This window comes from Herpailurus yagouaroundi, unplaced genomic scaffold, assembly GCF_014898765.1.
Source record: "Herpailurus yagouaroundi ecotype Mexico unplaced genomic scaffold, PumYag 188, whole genome shotgun sequence".
NCBI classification, from domain to species: domain Eukaryota; kingdom Metazoa; phylum Chordata; class Mammalia; order Carnivora; family Felidae; genus Herpailurus; species Herpailurus yagouaroundi.
In genome coordinates this window covers 36,634,789-36,657,057 of record NW_024412419.1, presented here as the reverse complement: position 1 = coordinate 36,657,057, position 22,269 = coordinate 36,634,789, and the positions used below count along the sequence as shown (strand labels likewise).

At 43.9% G+C, this 22,269-nt stretch overlaps 1 pseudogene; it reads left to right on the top strand.

The window, feature by feature from the left end:
* The first annotated feature begins 18 nt into the window (after positions 1-18).
* On the top strand, positions 19-11,612 carry LOC121044529 (U1 small nuclear ribonucleoprotein C-like; annotated as a pseudogene).
* The last annotated feature ends 10,657 nt before the right edge of the window (positions 11,613-22,269 follow it).

Genomic DNA, 22,269 nt, shown 5'->3' with positions numbered 1-22,269 from the left:
TTGAGTCAATACTCTCCCATGGCAGCCAAGGAGGAGGTGAGGAGAGCACTCAGGGACCAAGGAGTCTGCAGCGCCCTTAGTAAGCCCACAGACAGTTTCAGAACAAACAGAGGTTTGCACGTGCTCCATAAAGCCATCGTTACGAAGAGACTGACAGGTAATCAGAGCCCAATGCTTGGGCTCCTGACAGCACCACCCATGCACTTGAATTCCAGCCTCTGCGCCTGAAGCCAATGTGAGCTGTGTTTCTGTCTCTGCACCCGAAACAGGAGTGACTACCCACATGGGCCAACCAAGAACTGAAGAGAAACTGACAGCAGACAAAGGATAGCAACAACATATTGGCAGCCAAAAAGTGACCAGGCAGGTGAACAGGGAGCAGACATCGCAGAACAGAGAATGCCAAGTTTATGGGGCCAGGAAGTCAACCAGCTGGTACAACTGAACTCCACTAAGGCTTGGGGATTGGAGGCTCCAGGCACCTCTGACAGCTCCAAGTCCCCTCCCCCAGCTGATCACAGCCTGAAGGTTCACTGTCAGGAGAAGGAGACGTGAGAGAGCAACAGAGAAGACGCACACTGAGAACAGTGGGGCCAGGGGGAGACCCCTCAGCCACAGGCCCCACTTACCAACATCAGGAATGGCCTGTACATCATGGGCAGCTTTGACAACTTCCCAGCAGATGGCTATAAAGTGACTTGTTCTAACAAAATCAGAGTTAACATGCATTCTCCAGCAAACAGAAGTCAAATGTCTTAGGAGAGGAGCATTTTCTAGTTAGCCTAAAGTCACGCAAGGAGGAGCCCTGCTCACGGTCACTTTAAGCAGCCAGGATTATGACCTGTCTGTCCTTCATCCTCTACCCATCATTGCTCAGAAAACTGAAAGAGTCCTTTCTGGAGAAAGGAACTCTGTCCAAAACAAAACGTAATACTGATCTGTCACTGAAAGAGGCTACTCTGTGATGAAAGCCTGTGGCCAGCAACCCTGCCTGTTTACAATCAGAATTTTACTTGTGTTTTTTAGTTTGCTCCTATTGTGAGCAAACAGCCAAGATGGACTAGACATTTAAGGAAAGCTTCAAACACAAAAGTCAGAGGTCAAAGGTACAAATGGAAAAAAGAAAACCAAAGGAAACAGAGACAAAGCAGAGGAATAGAAAGGAACATCTAAAAATGTAAGAGATTTTGAAATCAGAAGACAAGAACAGGTGTTATTACAAAAAGGAACAAAGAGGGGCGCCTGGTAGGCTCAGTCAGTTAAGCATCCGACTTTGGCTCAGGTCATGATCTCACGGTTCGTGAGTTCAAGCTCCACGTTTGTGCTGACAGCTGACAGGCTGACAGGTTGACAGCCTGAAGCCTGCTTCAGATTCTGTGTCTCCCTCTCTCTCTGTTCCTCCCATGCTCGCTCGCTCTCTCTCTGTCTCTCTCTCTCAAAAATAAATAAACATTAAAAAATATATATGACAGAAGATATTTTTAACTCAGGAAGAGTTGGAAGATAAGTAGAGAAAATCTCCCAGGAAGTAGAACAAAAAAATAAAGAATGAGATGGAAAATAAGGAAGAAAGGATAAGAAAATCAAAGGACAAGGTCAGGGGTTTCAACATCTAAACAAAAGGAGTTCCAGATAATAGTGCAAATAACTGAAGAGCGTGAGTTTCCAGATTAAAGAGCCCATTACATGCCCGACACACTGAAAGCAAAAGACACCCACATCAGATCGCTCTGTAAAAGATCCAACACCCGGTGCTAAAGAAGAATGCTCATAATGCTGTGGCTTCCAAAAGGAAGAAAAAGAAGCCATTTATAAAAGGTCAGGGTGCAGAAGAGGTAACATCTGTTAATAGCAATGCTGGATACATAGCCAAAAGGAATGGCATGAAGCCTTTAAAAATCGGGGGGAAATTTTATTTCCAGCCTAGAATTCTATACCCAGAAGAACACTCAGTCACTTGGATGATGAACATCTTCAGACATAAAAATCTCAAAAATCTCCAAAAGCGACTTCTCTTATATTCTTTCTCAGGAAGCTATTAGATGAAAGACTGTTCTGGTTCTCCATAGCTGTGTAACAATGTACCCCAAAACTTAGCGGCTTAAAAGAGCAATGCATCAGTATTCTTCTATCTCTCTGCTTCCTATCGGGAATTTGGACACACGGGAACAAGTAGGGATGGCTTGTCTCTGCTTCACAGTGTCTGGAGTCCCAGCTCAGATGACTTCAACAGCTGAGAGCTGGAGCCGTTGGGAATGGTTAGCAACTCTTCACCTCTCTTCCTGCAGCCTCTCTCCATGGACCAGCCACAGGCTAGCAGACCTTTTTACATGGACGCTCAGGACCTCAAAAGACAGGAAGTGAAAGGTGTCAGTCTCTTCAGACCTGAGCCTGGCAACTAGCATGCTGTCACTTCAGCCATATTCTGTGGGCCAAAGCAGTCACAAAGCCACCCAGATTCAAGGGGAGGGGACACAACCACACTTCTCAGTGGGAGTAGCATTAAGGAATTTGTGGCCATACTCCACAAAGGGTAACTAAGAAAGAGAAAGCCTGGGAAAACAGAGGAGATTCAAAGGCAATTCCTAAGACAATACTGAAGAAACACATAGAAAGCCAGTCCAGACAGAAGCCCCAGAAGGAGGTCTCCAGGAGGGATGTGTCCACAGGGGCTGGGGGAGTGGAATTGCCAATTACCTTACAGGTTTTACTAAGTTGAGAGGAGTGTAACCATTCTATACCAAACTGTGGTGTCAGTGACTGATGAGTTTATAGAAAACTAAGCAAATGAACAAAGGAGAAACTGATAAAATGATAAAAAGTTATAAAAGAAAGGAAATGAAATACAGTGCACTATGGGGCACAGCTGGGAATAAGACTTATATAGTCACAGCAATGTGAATACTGGAGAGTGATTTAAATAAAAATGGTGACACGGTTATTTTCAGAGTATAGACAAAGAAAATGCAGCAGTGAGATCTTCATTTTCTATAATAGTCATTATATAGTCAAGAAGTGGTGGTTTAAGTATGTTGTTTAGGTCGATTGGAGGATTAACACAACAATCTGCACAACCTGAACCACAGAAATCAGTGAACTTGGGGAGCAAGAAGGCGAGGGAAGGGAGGTGCTTTTGCGAGCAGAGAGAGGACAGAGACTGGGGGGGGGGGGTTGGGGGGGGCAGAGAATACAGGAAAAGCACTCCTCCCAAAAAGCAGCTGGAGAGAAAGTGGAAAATTGGAAACAGCCACAGGGACTAAACTAAAAAGGGAGAAAGGAGAAAGGAGTGGGTTTAAATTCCATTAAGACTGTAAACAAGGGGAGCACAACGTCTGCAACTCCGCAGCTCCATACCTGGCGGTGCTCTGGTAGGAAGGGTGAATCCCCAGGAACAGGGTGGGGTCCGAGAGGTTCTTGGGCCACATGCAGAAACGTGGTTCCACTGCTGGAAGGACATTTGGTAGAGACTGTTGAAACCACCTGGCCCCAGCAGCCCCAGAAAACGGCCACATTCACTGGTGCTGGAACAAGGTCATTAAGGGTGAAGCCTGGTGCCAGATGTGTGTTGTGATTTTCCATAATCCCTGAAAAGCTGCTGCTACACTATCTAGCAAACTTTTTCTGGGGCGGGCTGGCACCTGGCCGCAGTCTCGGGGCACTGGCAGCAGCAGGATCCGGCAAGTTTTCCTGGTTGCAGCCAGCATTCGGCCATTGCTCGGTAAGACCCTCCCATAGAGGGGCGGAATGGGTCAAAGATGCAGTCCTTCAGAAGTAAGGGGTCGGGGAAAACAGCCGCATCTGAGACAAAACTCGGGAGAGAGGTACTGCCTGGGGCCTGGTCATAGACAGTGAAAAAGTGGGGAGTGGACAAAAGCTAAAGACAGAAGACGGGTGCACGACAGCTGATCAAGGAGAACAGAGTTCCAATACTAGGGACTGGGTAGCTGGGTGGCACCAGTTTCACCGCTCCCGCGCATGCACCTATGCACCTACGAGTGCCACAACACTCCACCCCAGTAGGCTAGCAGCGTCATCTAGTGGAGAACCGGAGCCTTTACACTGAGCCCTGCCCAAGTGGGCCAACCTCATTCCTCAAGAACACAAGTCTCACCGCCTACTTAGTTTATGGACTATAAAGCGCTACATAGTCTGACTTCTAGGGGAAAACGAAGTAATTTCAGTCCTATTTCAATCTATTAGCAGGTCCATCTATTCAATTTTCTTTCTTTTTTTTTCTCTCTTTTACACTTCTTTTCTTTGTCTTGAATACAGAAAGAGAAAAAATTCATTTTTATTTTCAATTTTTATTAAAAATATTTTTCCTTAATTTTTTTACTATATTTTCTACTTTTGTGTAAGTTTTTTCAAATTCTATTTTACTTCCATCATTTTATTTTAGTCTACTTCAGTGTATTCAACTTTTCAAATTTTCAAACCATTTCCTTTTTTTTCTTTTTCTTTTTTGTCGTTTCTATTTCTTTTCTTTTTCTTGAATGCAGAAACAGAAAAACTTCATTTTTACTTTCAGTTTCTATTAAAAACATTTTCTTCAATTTTTTGACTACATTTTTTGCTATTATGTAAATTTTTTCAAACTCTATTTTACTTCCATCATTTTATTTTAGTCTACTACAGTATATTCACTTTTTCAAATTTTCAAAAGATTTCCTTTTTTTCTCTTTTTTGTTTCTTTTCTTTTTCTTGAATTCAGAAAGTGAAAAATTCATTTTTAATTTTTATTAAAAATATTTTTCTTAAAATTTTTTTCTACTATATTCTTTACTTTTGTATAAATTTTTTCAAATTCTATTTTACTCCCATCATCTCATTTTAGTCTACTTCAGTGTATTCATTTTTTCAAATTCTCAAACGATTTCCTCCCCCCCCCCGCTTTTTTTCTCTAAAACCACTTTCTGTCAAACCACTTTTCTGTCAAACCACTTTCTTTTTTTTTTTTTTTCCAACATTTATTTATTTTTGGGACAGAGAGAGACAGAGCATGAACGGGGGAGGGGCAGAGAGAGAGGGAGACACAGAATCGGAAACAGGCTCCAGGCTCTGAGCCATCAGCCCAGAGCCTGACGCGGGGCTCAAACTCACGGACCGCGAGATCGTGACCTGGCTGAAGTCGGATGCTCAACCGACTGCGCCACCCAGGCGCCCCATGTCAAACCACTTTCAACACCCAGACCAAAACACACCCAGGATCTAGCATCATTTATTCGATTTGTGTGTGTGTGTGTGTGTGTGTGCATTTTTAATTTTTTAATTTTAATATTTTTTAATTTTAATTTTTCTACCTCATTAATTCCTTTTCTCCCTTCAAAAGTGACAAAACGAAGGAATTCACCCCAAAAGAAAGAGTACGAAGTAATGACAGCCAGGGATTCAACCAACACAGATACAAACAAGATGTCTGAACCAGAATTTAGAATCACGATAATAAGAATACTAGCTGGAGTCGAAAATAGATTAGAATCCCTCTCTGCAGAGATAAAAAGTAAAAAATAATCAGAATGAAATTAAAAATGCTATAACTGAGCTGCAATCATGGATGGATGCAGCGGTGGCAAGGATGGATGAGGCAGAACAGAGAATCAGCGATGTAGAGGACAAACTTATAGAGAATAATGAAGCAGAAAAAAAGAGGAAGATTAAGGCAAAAGAACACGATATAAGAATCAGAGAAACCAGTGACTTATTAAAAAGGAACAACATCAGAATCATAGGGGTCCCAGAAGAGGAAGAGAGAGAAATAGGGCTAGAAGCGTTATGCGAGCAAATCGTAGCAGAAAACTTTCCTAACCTGGGGAAAGACACAGACATCAAAATCCAGGAAGCACGGAGGACCCCCATTAGATTCAACAAAAACCGACCATCAACAAGGCATATCATAGTCAAATTCACAAAATACTCAGGCAAGGAGAGAACCATGAAAGCAGCAAGGGAAAAAAAGTCCCTAACCTACAAGGGAAGACAGATGAGGTTTGCAGCAGACCTATCCACAGAAACTTGGCAGGCCAGAAAGGGGTGGCAGGATACATTCAGTGTGCTGAATCAGAAAAATATGCAACCAAGAATTCTTTATCCAGCAAGGCTGTCATTCAAAATAGAAGGAGAGATAAGAAGTTTCCCAGACAAAAAAAAATTAAAGGAGTTTGTGACCACTAAACCAGCCCTGCAAGAAATCTTAAGGGGGAACTCTCTGAGGGGAGAAAAGATGAAAAATACACACACACACACACACACACACACACACACACTATCCATCTCGTGAACTTTTTCTGGGGTGGGCTGGCACCTGGCTGCAGTCTTGGGGCACTGGCAGCAGCAGGGTCTTGCAAGCATTCCTGGGTGCAGCCAACATTTGCCCATTGCTCGGTGAGACCCTCTTGCAGAGGGGAAGAACAGGTCAAAGCTGCAGTCCTTTATATATATAAATACCAAAAGGAACAAATATTAGAAAGGACCAGAGAACACCACCAGAAACTCCAACTCTACAAGCATCACAATGACAATAAATTCCTATCTTTCAGTACTCACTCAAAATGTCAGTGGACTCAATGCTCCGATCAAAAGACATAGGGTAACAGAATGGATAAGAAAATAAGACCCATCTATATGCTGTTTACAACAGACCCACGTTAGACCTAAAGAAACCTTCAGGTTGAAAATAAGGGGATGGAGAACCATCTATCATGCTAATAGTCAACAAAAGAAAGTCGGAGTAGCCATACTTATATCAGACAACCTAGACTTTAAAATAAAGACTGTATCAAGAGATGCAGAAGGGCATTATATCATAATCAAGGGGTCTATCCACCAAGAAGACCTAACAATTGTAAACAATGATGTGCCAAATGTGAGAGCACCCAAATACATAAATCAATTAATCACAAACATAAAGAAACTCATTGATAGTAATACCATAATAGTAGGAGACTTCAACACCCCGCTCACAGCAATGGACAGATCATCTAATCAAAAAATCAACAAGGAAACAATGGCTTTGACACACAGGACCAGATGGATTTAACAGATATATTCAGAACATTTCATCCTAAAGCAGCAGAATATACATTCTTCTCCAGTGCACATGGAACGCTCTCCAGAATAGACCATATACTGGGACAGAAATCAGCCCTAAGTAAGTACAAAAAAGATCGAGATCATACTGTGCATATGTTCAGACCACAACACTATGAAACTCGAAATCAACCACAAGAAAAAATTTGAAAAGGTAACAAATACTTGGAGACTGAAAAACATCATACTAAAGAATGAATGGGCTAACCAAGAAGTTAAAGAGGAAATTAAAAAGTATATGGAAGTCAATGAAAATGATAACACCACAACCCCAAAACTCTGGGATGCAGCAAAGGCGGTCATAAGAGGAAAGTATATAGCAATCCACTCCTTCCTAAAGAAGGAAGAAAGATGTCAGATACATAACTTAACCTTACGCCTCAAAGAGCTGGAAAAAGAACAGCAAATAAAACCCCAAACCAGCAGAAGACAGGAAATAATAAAGATTAGAACAGAAATTAATGCTATTGAAACCAAAAAAAAAAAAAAAAAAGACAAACAAACAAACAAACAAAAAACAGAACAGATCAATGAAACCAGAAGCTGGTTATTTGAAAGAATTAACAAAATTGATAAACCACTAGCCAGTTGGATCAAAAAGAAAAAGGAAAGGACCCAAATAAATCAAGAATGAAAGAAAAGAGATCACAACCAACACAGCAGAAATAAAAACAATAATAAGAGAATATTATGAGCAATTACATTCCAATAAAATGGGCAATCTGGAAGAAATGGAAAAATTCCTAGAAACATATACATTACCAAAACTGAAACAGGAAGAAATAGGAAATTTGAACAGACCCATAACCAGTAAGGAAATCAAATTTGTAATCAAAAATCTGCCAAAAAACAAGAGGCCAGGGCCAGATGGCTTTCCAGGGGAATTCTACCAAACATTTCAGGAAGAGTTAACACCTATTCTCTTGAAGCTGTTCCAAAAAATAGAAACGGAAGGAAAACTTCCAAACTCTTTCTATGAAGCTAGCATTACCTTGATTCCAAAACCAGACAGAGACCCCACGAAAAAGGAGAACTATAGACCAATCTCCCTGATGAACACGGATGCAAAAATCCTCAACAGGATATTAGCCAACCAGATCCAACAACACATTAAAAAAATTACTCACCATGACCAGGTGGGATTTATCCTGTGGTGCAGGGCTGGTTCAATATCCACAAAACAATTTACGTGATTCATCACATCAGTAAAAGAAAGGACAAGAACCATATGATCTTTTCAATAGACGCAGAGAAAGCATTTGACAAAATACAGCAACCTTTCTTGATAAAAACCCTCAAGAAAGTAGGGATGGAAGGATCATACCTCAAGATCATAAAAGCCATATATGAACGACCCAACGCTAATATCATCCTCAATGGGGAAAAACTGACAGCTTTCCCCCTAAGGTCAGGAACAAGACAGGGATGTCCACTCTCACCACTGTTATTCAACATAGTATTGGAAGTCTTAGCCTCTGCAATCAGACAACACAAAGAAATAAAAGGCATCCAAATCAGCCAGGAGGAGGTCAAACTTTCACTCTTCGCAGATGACATGATACTCTATATGGAAAACCCAAAAGATTCCACCAGAAAAACTGCTAGAGTTGATTCATGAATTCAGCAAAGTTGCAGGATATAAAATCAATGCAAGGAAATCAGTTGCATTCCTATACACCAACAATGAAGCAACAGAAAGAGAAATCAAGTAATCGATCCCATTTACAGTTGCACAAAAAAACATAAAATACCTAGGAATAAATCTAACCAAAGAGGTGAAAAATCTATACACTGAAAACTATAGAAAGCTTATGAAAGAAATTGAAGAAGACACAAAAAATGGAAAAATATTCCATACTCCTGGATAGGAAGAACAAATATTGTTAAAATGTCAATACTACCCAAAGCAATCTACATATTCAATGCAATCCCTATCAAAGTAACACCAGCATTCTTCACAGAGCTAGAACAAATAATCCTAAAATTTGTATAGAACCAGAAAAGACCCCCAATAGCCAAAGCAATCTTAAAAAAGAAAACCAAAGCAGGAGGCATCACAATCCCAGGCTTCAAGCTATACTACAAAGCTGTAATTATCAAGACAGTATGGTACTGGTACAAGAACAGACACTCAGATCAGTGGAACAGAATACAGAGCCCAGAAATGGACCCACAAACGTATGGCCAACTAATCTTTGACAAAGCAGGAAAGAATATCCAATGGAATAAAGAGAGTCTCTTCAGCAAGTGGTGCTGGGAAGACTGGACAGCGACATGCAGAAGAATGAGCCTGGACCACTTTATTATACCATACACAAAAATAAACTCAAAATGGATGAAAGACCTCAATGTAAGACAGGAAGCCATCAAAATCCTCGAGGAGAAAGCAGGCAAAAACCTCCTTGATCTTGGCTGCAGCAACTTCTTACTGAACACACCTCCAGAGGCAAGGGAAATGAAAGCAAATATGAAGTACTGGGACCTCATCAAAATAAAAAGCTTCTGCACAGAGAAGGAAACAATCAGCAAAACTAAAAGACAACTGACAGAATGGGAGAAGATATCTGCAAACGACCTATCAGATAAAGGGTTAGTATACAAAATCTATAAAGGACTTACCAAACTCAACACCCAAAAAACAAATAATCCAGTGAAGAAATGGGCAAAAGACATCAATAGACACTTCTCCAAAGAAGACATCCAGATGGCCATCCGACACATGAAAAAATGCTCAACACCACTCATCATCAGGGAAATACAAATCAAAACCACAAAGAGATACCACCTCACACCTATCAGAATGGCTAACATTAACAACTCGGGCAACAACAGATGTTGGCAAGGATGCGGAGAAAGAGGATCTCTTTTGCATTGTTGGTGGCAATGCAAGTTGGTGCAGCCACTCTGGAAAACAGTATGGAGGGTCCTCAAAAAACTAAAAATAGAACTACCCTACGACCCAGAAATTGCACTACTAGGCATTTATCCACGGGATACAGGCGTGCTGTTTCGAAGGGACACATGCACCCCCATGTTTATAGCAGCACTATCAACAATAGCCAAAGTGTGGAAAGAGCCCAAATGTCCATCGGTGGATGAATGGATAAAGAAGGTGGTATATATATATACAATGGAGTATTACTCAGCAATCACAAAGAAGGAAATCTTGCCATTTGCAACTACATGGATGGAACTGGAAGGTATTATGCTAAGTGAAATTAGTCAGAGAAAGACAAAAATCATATGACTTCACTCCTATGAAGAGTTTAAGAGACAAAACAGATGAACATAAGGGAAGGGAAACAAAAATAATATAAAAACAGGGAGGGGGACAAAACAGAAGAGACTCATAAATGTGGAGAACAAACCGAGAGTTACGGTAGGGGTAGTGGGAAGGGTGATGGGCTAAATGGGTTGCACTATATGCTAACTAATCTGGATGTAAATTTAAAAAAATAAAAAAGAAAAGAAAAGAAATTTCAAAAGTACCAAAAAAAAAAAAAAAAAGAGGTTTCAAAAGGTTTAGAAGGTTTCAGATACTTTGTAGCTTATCTGGCATTAAAAAGTCTTAGAAGATCCATGGGCCTCTCAAAAATAGCTAACTATGCAATGCAATTTTTCAAAATGTTGACTTTTAAAATGTTAACATATGTCTAAAGCATTTCATGATTAAAATATTAATAAAGAGGTTATAAAATGCCAAAAAAAAAAGTATGTTGTTTAGGAATATGGAGGTCAATAACAGAAGAAGCTGGTGAAAGAACTCAGTGTGGTTGTCAATGAGGAAAGGAATGAGGGACAGAGGCAGGTGGGGTAGGGAGGTTGTTTTTCATTAAAAACCTTGTTGTACTATTTGCACTAAGAATATTCATACACGGCACGGGACAGAGTGGCTGCTGGCCCGCAGAGCAACAAACCTAAGTTTTATTGTGATTACTAAGACACATACCTCACCCATGACTCTCCATCTGTGAGGAAGACGCATTGCAGTGGTAGGAAACACAAGAGAATGTGCAAGCCTATCAGAAATGGATGGGAGAGCAGGCTCAGGGCCTTACCCACAGAGCAACTGCAATATTTCAACAAGCAAAGATACCTCTTACTCCACCCTCTGTTCCTCCTCCTGCAGGGCAATGATCCCACCTCCCCACCCCACCCCCCGTCTCCCAGGGCCTCCTGGCCCGGGTATGATGCCAGCACCCCATATGGGGGGCCTTCCTCCTCCTGGGAGGATGCCAGGGGGAACTGTACCTGGAATGAGACCACCTATCAGAGGCCACACACCAATGATGTCTGGACCCCCCAGTGATGAGACCTCCCACCTGTCCCATGACGGTACCTACTTGGCCAGGAATGACTCAACCAGACAGGTAAGGAGAGACAGGAGCCTCTTCATATGCATTTTATATTATTTATTCTACTTCACCAGGAGATCACGGTGCTGTGACTCTAGGTGTTTTCTAACAGCATGACAAGGAAGACTTGCTCCCCCTTCTTATCAAAGAGAGGATAGTTTGGGTAGGGGAAGTAGTGGGACCAGAAGAGAGAGAAAAAAAAAAGGAATTTTCATTTGTATTGTGAAATGTGAAAATAAAATTGTCAACTGTTTTAGTTGGAAAAAAAAAAGAATGTTCCTATATCACACAATGAAAATAAGACTTAAATTCTGAAAGAGAAAGCTGTAGAATAAAACACATAGCTGACCTTGCTTATAGAAAAACATACTGTTCACGTGCATAGGAACTCATAGAAAAACAAGGAGAAGCAGAAGAAACCCTACCACACACTAGAGTATTAGAAGTGGTTTGGGGAGGGGCGGGGAGGCGCCTGCGTGCCTCAGTTGGTTAGGCATCTGACTTCGGCTCAGGTCATGATCTCATAGTTTGTGAGTTCAAGCCCCGCATTGGGCTCTGTGCTGACAGCTCGGAGGCTGGAGCCTGCTTCGGATTCTGTGTCTCCCTCTCTCTCTGCCCATCCCCCACTTGTGCATGCGCTCTCTCTCTCTCTCTCTCTCTGTCTCTCTCTCTCTCAAAAATAAATAAAAACATTTAAAAAATTAAAAAAAAAAAAAGAAGTGGTTAGGGCATCAGATGTCCATCTATGGATGAATGGACAAACAAAACATGTTATATCCATGCAATGCAGTGTTATCCAGCCTTTAAAAAGGAGATTCTGACTCACGCTACAATATGGATAAACTTTGAGAACATTACCCTAAGCGAAATAAGCCACACACAAAAGGACAAATATTGTGTGATTTCACTTATGCGAGGTTCCTGGAACAGTCAAGAGACAGACAGTAGAGTCGGTGGTTGCCAGAGGCTGGCAGAGAGAGAGGAAGGGAAGACAATGCCCAGGGAGGAACAATACCCATCATTTAATGGGTACAGCAGTTCTATCTGGAGGATGAAGACATTCTGGAGATGGTAGTGGTGGTTGCACAGCAACATGAATGCACTTAATGCCATGGAGCTACACACCTAACAATTAAATTATTAAAGTGGTAAGTTTGGGGCAGCTGGGTGGCTCAGTGGGTTGAGCACTGGGCTTCGGCTCAGCTCACAAATCTCATGGTTTGTGGGTTCGAGCCCCGTGCCGAGCCCTACATCGGGCTCCATGCCGCCAGTGGGGAGCCTGTTTGGGATTCTCTCTCCCTCTCTCTCTGCCCCTCCACCACTTGAGATCTCTCTCTCTCTCTCTTTCAAAAGTAAATAAATAAATCTTTCTAAAAAATTTTTTTAGTATATGTGAGCACTTTAAATTTTTTAATATTTATTTATTTTTGACAGAAAGAGAGAGAGTGCGCGCGCACACACACGCATGAGCTGGGGAGGGGCAGAGAGAAAGAGACACAGAATCTGAAGCAGGCTCTAGGCTCTGAGCTGTCAGCACAGGGCCCGATGCGGGGGCTCGAACTCACAGACTGTGAGATCGTGACCTGAGCTGAAGTCAGACACTTAACCGACTGAGCCACCCAAGCACCCCAATAAATAAATTTTTTAAAAAGTGGTAAATTTGATTTTATGTGTATTTGACTACAATGAAAAAAGCAGTTGGAGGAGGGGACAGCTTAGGAACCTTTCAAGTTTTCCAAATTATTTGGCCTTTTGCGATGAGACCGACTGTCTTCACGTATACTTGCATATGTAAAGAAGACTTAAGGGGAAAATTATCAACAGTTAGGAAGAGATGCATGCATTGCTCTAGGGAGAGGAAGCCAAGGGAGTAGAGAGAAAGAAGGGGTGAGGGGAGCCAGCACATTGACACCAGGGAGGGGAACCCTGTGGAAGGGCAGGTAAAAGCTTTTAAGAGACCAGCAACATCTAGTGGGGCTTTGTAGGTTGTTGTCCTGAGGGACTTGTGCCATACCTACACACGTGTACACCCACTCACCAGCCCGGCCCTCAGGAAAGAGATCCCGTTGGCCAAGAAACTCACTCAAAAACATGTTAAAAGCGTATCTCGTTTCACACGTTGCTTAAACATTCCTCGCAAACCCCAGTGAGGAACCTCGAGTCTCCCCAAATCCTCCCCCTGTCAAAATAAACAGCATACTGTCACAGGGCAGCCTGGCCCTCAGCAACCGTGGTATCCCAGGGGCTGGTGGGACTCTCTAACGGAGTGGGACAGTGTGGGAGTCAGCCTGACAAGCCAGTCTTTGGGAGACAGGGCAAGCCATTCCTTAGAAGGGGAGCCTGGGCTGCGTCCACACCGCCCCTGGGAGCGGAGTGTAGAAGGCGAACCCCAGTGCTGACGAGGGTAGTCATCATGTGCACAGGAAATTACACAACCTCTGGTCTTTTAGAGGCCATCTATTTCCCAGCCTCTTATGTCCTGGGAGTGCCTGACCCCGTACAAACTTCCCACTCCCACTGTATACACACAGACACACACACACACACACACACACACACACACACACAGCACTCAGGGAACCTTGTGGCCACAGGCCACAAACCCCACCCCACCCCAACACCGTTTTAACTTCAAAAGCCTGAGGAGGAGGACCAGACACCTCAGCGAATCAGTGACTAGGGAAGTTTTATTTCTGGTCTCCTATGGGGGGTTCTATTCTGGCAGAACGTTTAAAACATCAAGAAATCAGGATCGCTGTCTTCTAGCACGTGATAAGATCAAATCTGATAGTACAGCGTGACCTTTCAAATACAGATCAGAATCTTGAATCACTTGGGAAAAACAATATGAAATTTAGTCTATGCTCTTATCACAACTCCAAACTTATGAAGTCAGTAAACGAGAACTGAAAGAAGAGAAAAGTGTTTGTTAGCATAATGGTGTTCTTATCTTTTTCTTTTTTGGTGTTTCTCTTTTGGTGGGTTTTTTTTTGGGGGGGGGGGGAATGGGGTGGCATCACACCACAGCCAGCATCACTGAATACCTATTTATCAGTTTCTCATCTGAGCAACATAATAACCTAGCTGCACAGATACCATCCCCATTCTGTGGATATGCAAATGGCAGCTCAGTAAAGTGAAATCACTTGTTGATGGTCATACTGGGAAACAAGTCACCTGCTGGCTTTGTGACCTGCTGGTATGCCTTTCCCTCTATCCCTAAGCCAGTGGTGCAATCTCAGGGAAGTATTTCTACTTGGCTCAAGTCAGCAGTTTGAATATTAGAATTTTGTTCCATATTTTATTTATTTTTTAATGTTTATTTACTTATTTTGGAGAGAGAGAGAGAGAGAGAGAGAAAGAGGAAGAGAGCACAAGCAAAGGAGGGGCAGAGAAAGGGAGAGAGGATTCCAAGCAGGCTCCAGGCTCCTCGCTGTCAGCTCAGAGCCCAACGCAGGGCTCAAACCCAGGAACCGTGAGATCATAACCCGAGCTGGAGTTGGATGCTCAACTGACTGAGCCATTCAGGCGCCCCTTGTTCCATATTTTAAACTGCAGTTCCTGGGGCACCTGGGTGGCTCTGTCGGTTAAGCGTCTGACTTCGGCTCAGGTCACGATTTCATGGTTCGTGAGTTCGAGCCCCCACATCGGGCTCTTTGCTGACAGCACGGAGCCTGGAGCCTGCTTTGGATTCTGTGTCTCCATCTCTCTCTGCTCCTCCCCTGCTCTCTCTCTCTTCTCAAGAATAAATAAACATTAAAACATTTTTTTAAATAAATAAATAAATTGCAGTTCCCTAAACTGAAAAAGGCAAAGGCCTAGGAATGACACTGAGAAGACTGACGAGTACAGGAACAGAGACGTGTAGACATGTGAAGACAGGGCTGTAGCAGAGCAAAGTATGACTGAAAGGACCTCTTTGTACTCTTAAAAACGGTTGAGGCCTTCACATAAAAACCTGCACACAAGGCCACCTAGGTGGCTCAGTCGGTTGAGGGTCTGACTCTTGATTTCGGCTCAGGTCATGATCTCAAGGTCGTGGGATCCAGCCCTGTTTAGGGCTCTGCGCTGAGCATGGAGTCTGCTTAAGATTCTCTCTCTCTCCCTCTGCCCCTCTCCCCTGCTCACGCGTGCTGTCTCTCTCTCTCTCTCTCTCTCTCTCTCTTAAATAAATAAATAAATAAACAAACAAGCAAACAAACCTGCACGCAGATGTTTATAGTAGCTTTATTCCTAACTGTCAAAACTTAGAAGCAGCCAAGATGCCCGTTAGTAGGTGAATGCATAGACAAACTGTGGCTGGTCCAGACAATGAAAGATTATTCAGCACTAAAAGGAAATGAGCTCTCAAGCCATGAAAAGGCATGGAGGAAGCTTCATTGCACATTACTAAGTGAAAGAAGCTAATGACGTATGACTCCAGCCACATGACATTCTGGAAAAGGCAAAACTATGGAGTAAAAAGTTCAGTGGTTGCCAGGGGTGGTTTGTGGGGAGAGATGAATAGGCAAAGCACAAAGGATCTTTAGGGCAGTGAAAATACTCTGTATAATAAACCATAATGATAAATGCGTACCATTATATATTTGCCTAAACCCATAGAATATACAATGCTAACAGTAAGCCCTAACATAAACTATGGACTTGGGGTGATCGTGATGTTCAATCTTGGTTAAAAAAACGTATCATTCTGGTGGGTGATGTTGATAATGGGGGAGACTATGCCTGTGTGGAGGCAGGCAAAATACGGAAAATCTCTGTATCTCTCTTCCAATATTGTTGTAAACCTAAAACTGCTCTAGAAGAAAAATAAACTCTTAAAAAATTATTGAGACCCTCAAGCATTTATCGATATTTACCACATTAGAAATTATGACAGAAAAATATTTAAATATATATTAAATCATTTGAAAGTAATGGGTGGCTCAGTCAGTTGAGCGTCTGACTTTGGCTCAGGTCATGATCTCGTGGTTTGTGGGTTTGGGCCCACATCAGGCTCTGGGCTGACAGCTCGGAGCCTAGAGCCTGCTTCAGATTCTGTGTCTCCCTCTCTCTCTGCCTCTCTCTCACTCTGTCTCTCAAAAATAAATAAACATTAAAAATTTTAAGAAAAAGAAAAGTAATAGTATTAAACTCATTAAATTTTTAATGAAAAAACTATATTTTCTAGCCTCCCCCCAAAATTTAGTAATAAGAGGCTTTTTTTTTTTTTTTTTGCATTTTTACAAATCCCTTTAATGGAAGGGACTCATAGAAGATAGCTGGATTCTCTTGGGAATGCAAGGGCTGGTGCAGCTTGCATTACTCTGGAAAACAGTATGCAGGGTCCTCAAAAAACTAAAACTAGAACTACCCTACAACCCAGCAATGGCACTACCAGGCATTTATCCAAGGGATACAGGTGTGCTTTTCGAAGGGACACATGCACCCCCATGTTTATAGCAGCACTATCAACAATAGCCAACGTATGGAAAGAGCCCAAATGTCCATCCATGGATGAATGGATAAAGAAAAGTGGTGTATACACACACACACACACACACACACACACACACACACACACACACAATGGAGTATTACTTGGCAATCAAAAAGAATGAAATCTTGCCATATGCAACTACGTGGATGGAACCAGAGGGCATTATGCTAAGTGAAATTAGTCAATCAGAGAAAGACAAATATCATATGACTTCACTCCTATGAGGACTTTAAGAGACAAAACAGATGAACATAAGGGAAGGGAAACAAAAATAATATAAAAACAGCGAGGGGGACAAAACAGAAGAAACTCATAAATATGGAGAACAAACTGAGGGTTACGGGAGGGGTTGTGGGAGGGGGGATGAACTAAATGAGTAAGGGGCACTAAGGAATCTACTCCTGAAATCATTGTTGCACTATATACTAATTTACTAAATGTAAATTTAAAAAAATAAAAAATAAAGCAAGTTAAAATTAAAAAAAAAAAAGAAGATAGCTGGATTCTCATATCTGCTTCTGTATTTAATCTGTTGGGATATTATACTTAATGTAGTCTCTGGAAACCACCACTGAACACTGTGAAAAAATGAGAGTGAAAACGCTAATAACATCTTAGCATTATTATCAAATTGGTTTTCCCTTTGAATCTCCTGAAATGATCTTGGGTACCCCTAGACCACACTTTGAAAACCATGACATAAAGAGAAAGCAGGGAAGACATTCCAGGACATACTCACCCTTTTACACATCTCACATTTCATTGTCCCTAAGTCCACCCCCTTTCAGGACAGGAACCCCAGCTTCTTCCCCAAGGGCAAGGCACCTGCTTCCACCTCAGCCCAACTCTCAGGAAATCACGGCGCCTGCGGCGGCGGGCCCACCCCTTCACTCTCCGCGTAGGAGGGAGCCGGCAGGCGGAGGCCACCCTCCCTGCGGGCCTGTGAGGTCGGCGGCCGTCTACGGTGCCCGCACCTCTGCGGAGGAGAGCCCACCATCTGCACAGGGTAGGAGGGCGATGCCTCGTCCTGGCCCGGAGCACCCCGGACGGTGCCCCCGGGGACGCGCGGAAACCGAGGGCACACGGCCGGCCGGCCTGCGGCGGCACAGTACCTGTGGCGGAAGAGCGGGCTGCCTCCCAGGAGTCTGCGGGGCTCGTTCTTGAGACTCCAAAACTCGCCGTCCAGGTAGCGGTGCAGGGACGAGTCCCCGAGCCCCGGGTCCGGAGCCGGCTCCATCGCGCCGCCCGGCCTCCGGCTTTGCCGCGGGAACACTCGGGGGCCGTCTTCCCTCCGCGCCTCCCCTCCGAGATGCCGGCACGTGGATCCCGGAGCGCACGCCCTCTTATCCGCGCCGCCCGGGGGCGGTCTCCTCCCTCCGCAGCTTCTTGTCCCCTGCCCCAGCCCCAGCCCCACCCCTTCCCAGCCGGCCTTCCCAGGACACTACTCCCTGGGGACGAGGGACGAGCTGTCCAGAAAGTCGGGGCTCCTACGGTGGTCTCCTCTCGCCCGCCAGGAAGCTCAAAGTCCACCGCCTCGCCCTGGGGCTTTAGCTTCTACCGCCCGTGCCATTTCAATTGTCGTCCCCCCCCCCCCGGGTATGGGGGTGCACCAGAAGCAAGTATTAGAACCCTAGAAAGGGAAACGGTCAGGTGGACGTGGGCACGGGAGTCCCGGCTGCTCAGAGCGGAGGCATTTTACTCAGCCGGCCTTGCGTGCCAGCCTCTTTGCCTGGCTCTCCGGGTCCGGTAAGGGTCGGGTCTACCTCTGGCCCCAACTCAGCTGCTGCTCGGCTCAAATCCCTGCCCCACCTCCCCAGCCCCAAAATGGGACCTTTTATAGTGACCTCTAATATGACTGTAATCTGGAGGTAGCCAGCCCGCAGCCGGTGGGGTCCAGAGCAGCTGGGAGACGCAGGCAGAGCAAGACAAGGGACAGGAACACGGAATTCCTCTCCCGGGACCCGCCTCTTGCGGTTGTGGGGGGTAGGAAAGGAGTTACAACCTAAGTGGCGATTTTTCATCCCTTTCCTCTGGATAACTCTCCTCTTATTGATTCTTTTTTTGTTTTATTTTTTTATTGTGAGAGACACAGAAAGAGCACGTGCGAGTGGGGGAGGAGCAGAGAGAGAGAGAGAGAGAGAGAGAGAGAGTGTCCCAAGCAGGCACCACATGCAGACTCCAACACTTAACCGACTGAGCCACTCTGGCGCCCCTATTCTTTTGAATACAAAGGAAATGTTAGCCCTTTCCTTCCAAAAATCACTCTGCAAGGGAGGGAACTGCTGGGGGTGCAGTGCAGCAGTTAGGAAGCTCTCTGCTGTCATTAGGTGAGTGGAGGTCATCTCTATCAGCTTCCTGTGGCCGTGTGGCAAATTACCACACACTGAGTGGCTGAAGACAACACAGATGTATCTTCTTACAGTTCTGCAGGTCAGAAGTCAAAAATGGATCTTACAGGGCCGATCAAGGCCTTAGCAGAGCTTGACTCTGCTTCAGAGAAAAATCTCTTTCCTCATCTTTTCCAGCTTCTAGAAGCTACCTTCTTCATCCGTTGGCTCCTATTCCCTTCCTTCCTTCATCTTCAAAGTGCATCACAAAAACCTCTGCTTCTACTGCTCATTCCCTTCTTCTGATTTGACTTTCTTGCCTCCCTCTTACAAGGACGCTTGTGATTGCATTGAGCCCGCCCAAATAATCGCATGAAGATAATCTCTATCTTAAAATCAGACACTTAAAATCACACCTGTAGCATCCCTTTTCCCATGTGAGGTAGCATACAGGTTCTGAGGATTAGGACATGAATATCTTTGGCAGGCCTTTTTAAAACAATTTTTTTTAATTTTTTTTTTCTTTTTCAGAGAGAGAGACAGAGAGAGTATGAGCAGGGGAGTGACAGAGAGAGAGGGAGGTGTAGAATCTGAAGCAGGCTCCAAGCTCTGAGTTGTCAGCACGGACTCTGATGTGGGGCTGGAACTCATGAACCGTGAGATCATGACTTGAGCCAAAGTCAGCTGCTTAACAACTGAGCCACCCAGGCGCCCTAAAAATTTTAAGTTCATTTATTTATTTTGAGAGAGAGTGTGTGAGCAGGGGAGGGGCAGAGAGAGAGGAAGAGAGAGAATCCAAGCAGTCTCTGTGCTGTCACCGCAGACCCCGATGCGGGGCTCGATCCCACAAACCTTGAGATCATGACCTGAGCCGGGATCAAGAGTCAGACGCTTAACCGACTGAGCCACCCAGGTGCCCCTGGCGGGCCTGTATTCTGTCCGACGCAACATCTGTGCAGCCCCAGGTAACAATACCCAAGCAAATGTGATGAAGAAGGGGCATTGTTTTTCTCATATAATGCGAGGGCTGGAGGTAGGAGAGTGCCCAGGGCTAGTTCAGTAGCTCTACTCAGGGACCGTGTCTTCTTTCCATCTTTCTGTTCTACTATCCTTTTTCAGTGTGTTATCTTTGTCTTTTTTTTTTTTAATTTATCTCCCCTCATATTTTATCTCCTCCATCCATTGTTTGGATGTAGCAGCTCCAAACAACACATAGTGCCAAGCAGAAATTGACGGGGGGTGAGGGGCGTTTCCTTCTATATCAGTCAGGATAGGATAGTAGTAAGAAACAACCCCCAAACCATTCCAGGTGTGCAATGGTTGCAAACCACCCCCAAACGTTAGGGTTTATAAAGATAAGTGGTTATTTCTCACCCACGCCACATGAGGGTTCTGTTCCACGGTCCCTCCTTCCAGATCCCAGCAGACACAACAGCCACCATCGTGTGACCACACAGGCTCTTAAAGCTTCCAGCTCTCAAGGACACGTGTAACTTCCACTCACAATCCACCGGCCAAGACAGTTCACTCTAACTGTATAGGAGAAAGAAGTACCATTCTGGCCATACTCAGAAAGCCAACACCCAAAATAATCTGCAAGCAGCACTAATAACTACTAAATCTACCCTCTTTGCCCACTAGGGACTACTAAACCTGGCTAAATATTTGTCTCACTCCTCCTTCCACAGGCAAGACACACTCTTCACTCCTTAAAAGAGGCAACCAAATTCCCATTCTGTCACAACATCAAGTCCTAAGCCAGTGGGGGATGCCCAGTGGCTCTCCCTCAAGTCAGGGTGTGGTTCCTCTTGATTCAGAGATCTGTAAGCTAAAAACAAGTTACTAAGTGCATGTAGATTGAGTGAGGGGGAAAAAAAAAAAAAACCACAACCTTTGTTGTTTGTTTGTTTGTTTTGGCTTGGTGTTGTAAGCCACTGAGATTTTTTGGAGCATTGTTTGCTACCCCACTACAATCTAGTCTAGCCTCAAAGCTACTGGAAGAACGTTGCTACTGAAATTTAAAAAAAAAAAAAATATATATATATATATATACATATATATATATATATTTGGTTGGTTAAGCATCTGACTTGATTTCAGCTCAGGTCATGATCTCATTGTGTATATATATATATATATATATATTCACACACACATACACACACGCATGCACACACACACACACACACACACACACACACACCCTGACTTAGGGACTGGGAGGGGCAGTGAGGATGCTGTTAACCAAAGCTGAACAGAAGGAAGTTCATGTCACACACAAAGTGGCAAACGTTTGATAAAACTGTGCCCAACAGACAATATAGCCAACGACCTCATTGCTCCCGGAGGAGAAGATGCTAAAAAGACAATGTTAGCATTGCTTGCTGGCTGCTGTTGGCTGTGTTTGACAAGCTATAATAAGAAAGAGATGAACTTAGAAAGAACTGAGCAGTTTGCAAGCAGCGATGAAACGGAATAGAGAGTCCACAAATCCAGGGACGTTCAGAGTTGGAAAAGGCAATGGCTCTCCAAGTTCTATCAGTAAAAGATAAAACAGAAGTGTTTTGAGCAATAAAGGCCAATTAAAACTCAGGAAACTCTAGATCTACCCTTTAGCCTCTTGTGGCAAGAGTCTGACCTATACCCCTGTTAAGACTTCTGGATGGATTTTTGGGGTTCCCAGCAAGTCACCTATCACTCTGGGGCCTGTTGGACCAAGCAACCCCCATCTGAAGAATCACTAGCATGGCATCAGAGTACAAGAGTAGGTCAAATTGCCCATGGGCTTGATAAGGCGCCCCAAAGTGATGAGCACCAATCTGTTCACACAGCACACCTGCTCCAGGGAACAGAAAAGGGTTACCCTCTCAGGTGCCCAAAGTGTGGAGAATCAACAGCACTTGGCAACCAGCCCTAAGGAATCTTTCAAGGAAACTGAATCTGGGAAGGAATTTTACAGGGAAGGTTGTCAAAGAAATGACCCAGTAGAATTGCCCTTAGGCCTCCTGGTCTTAACTGGGCC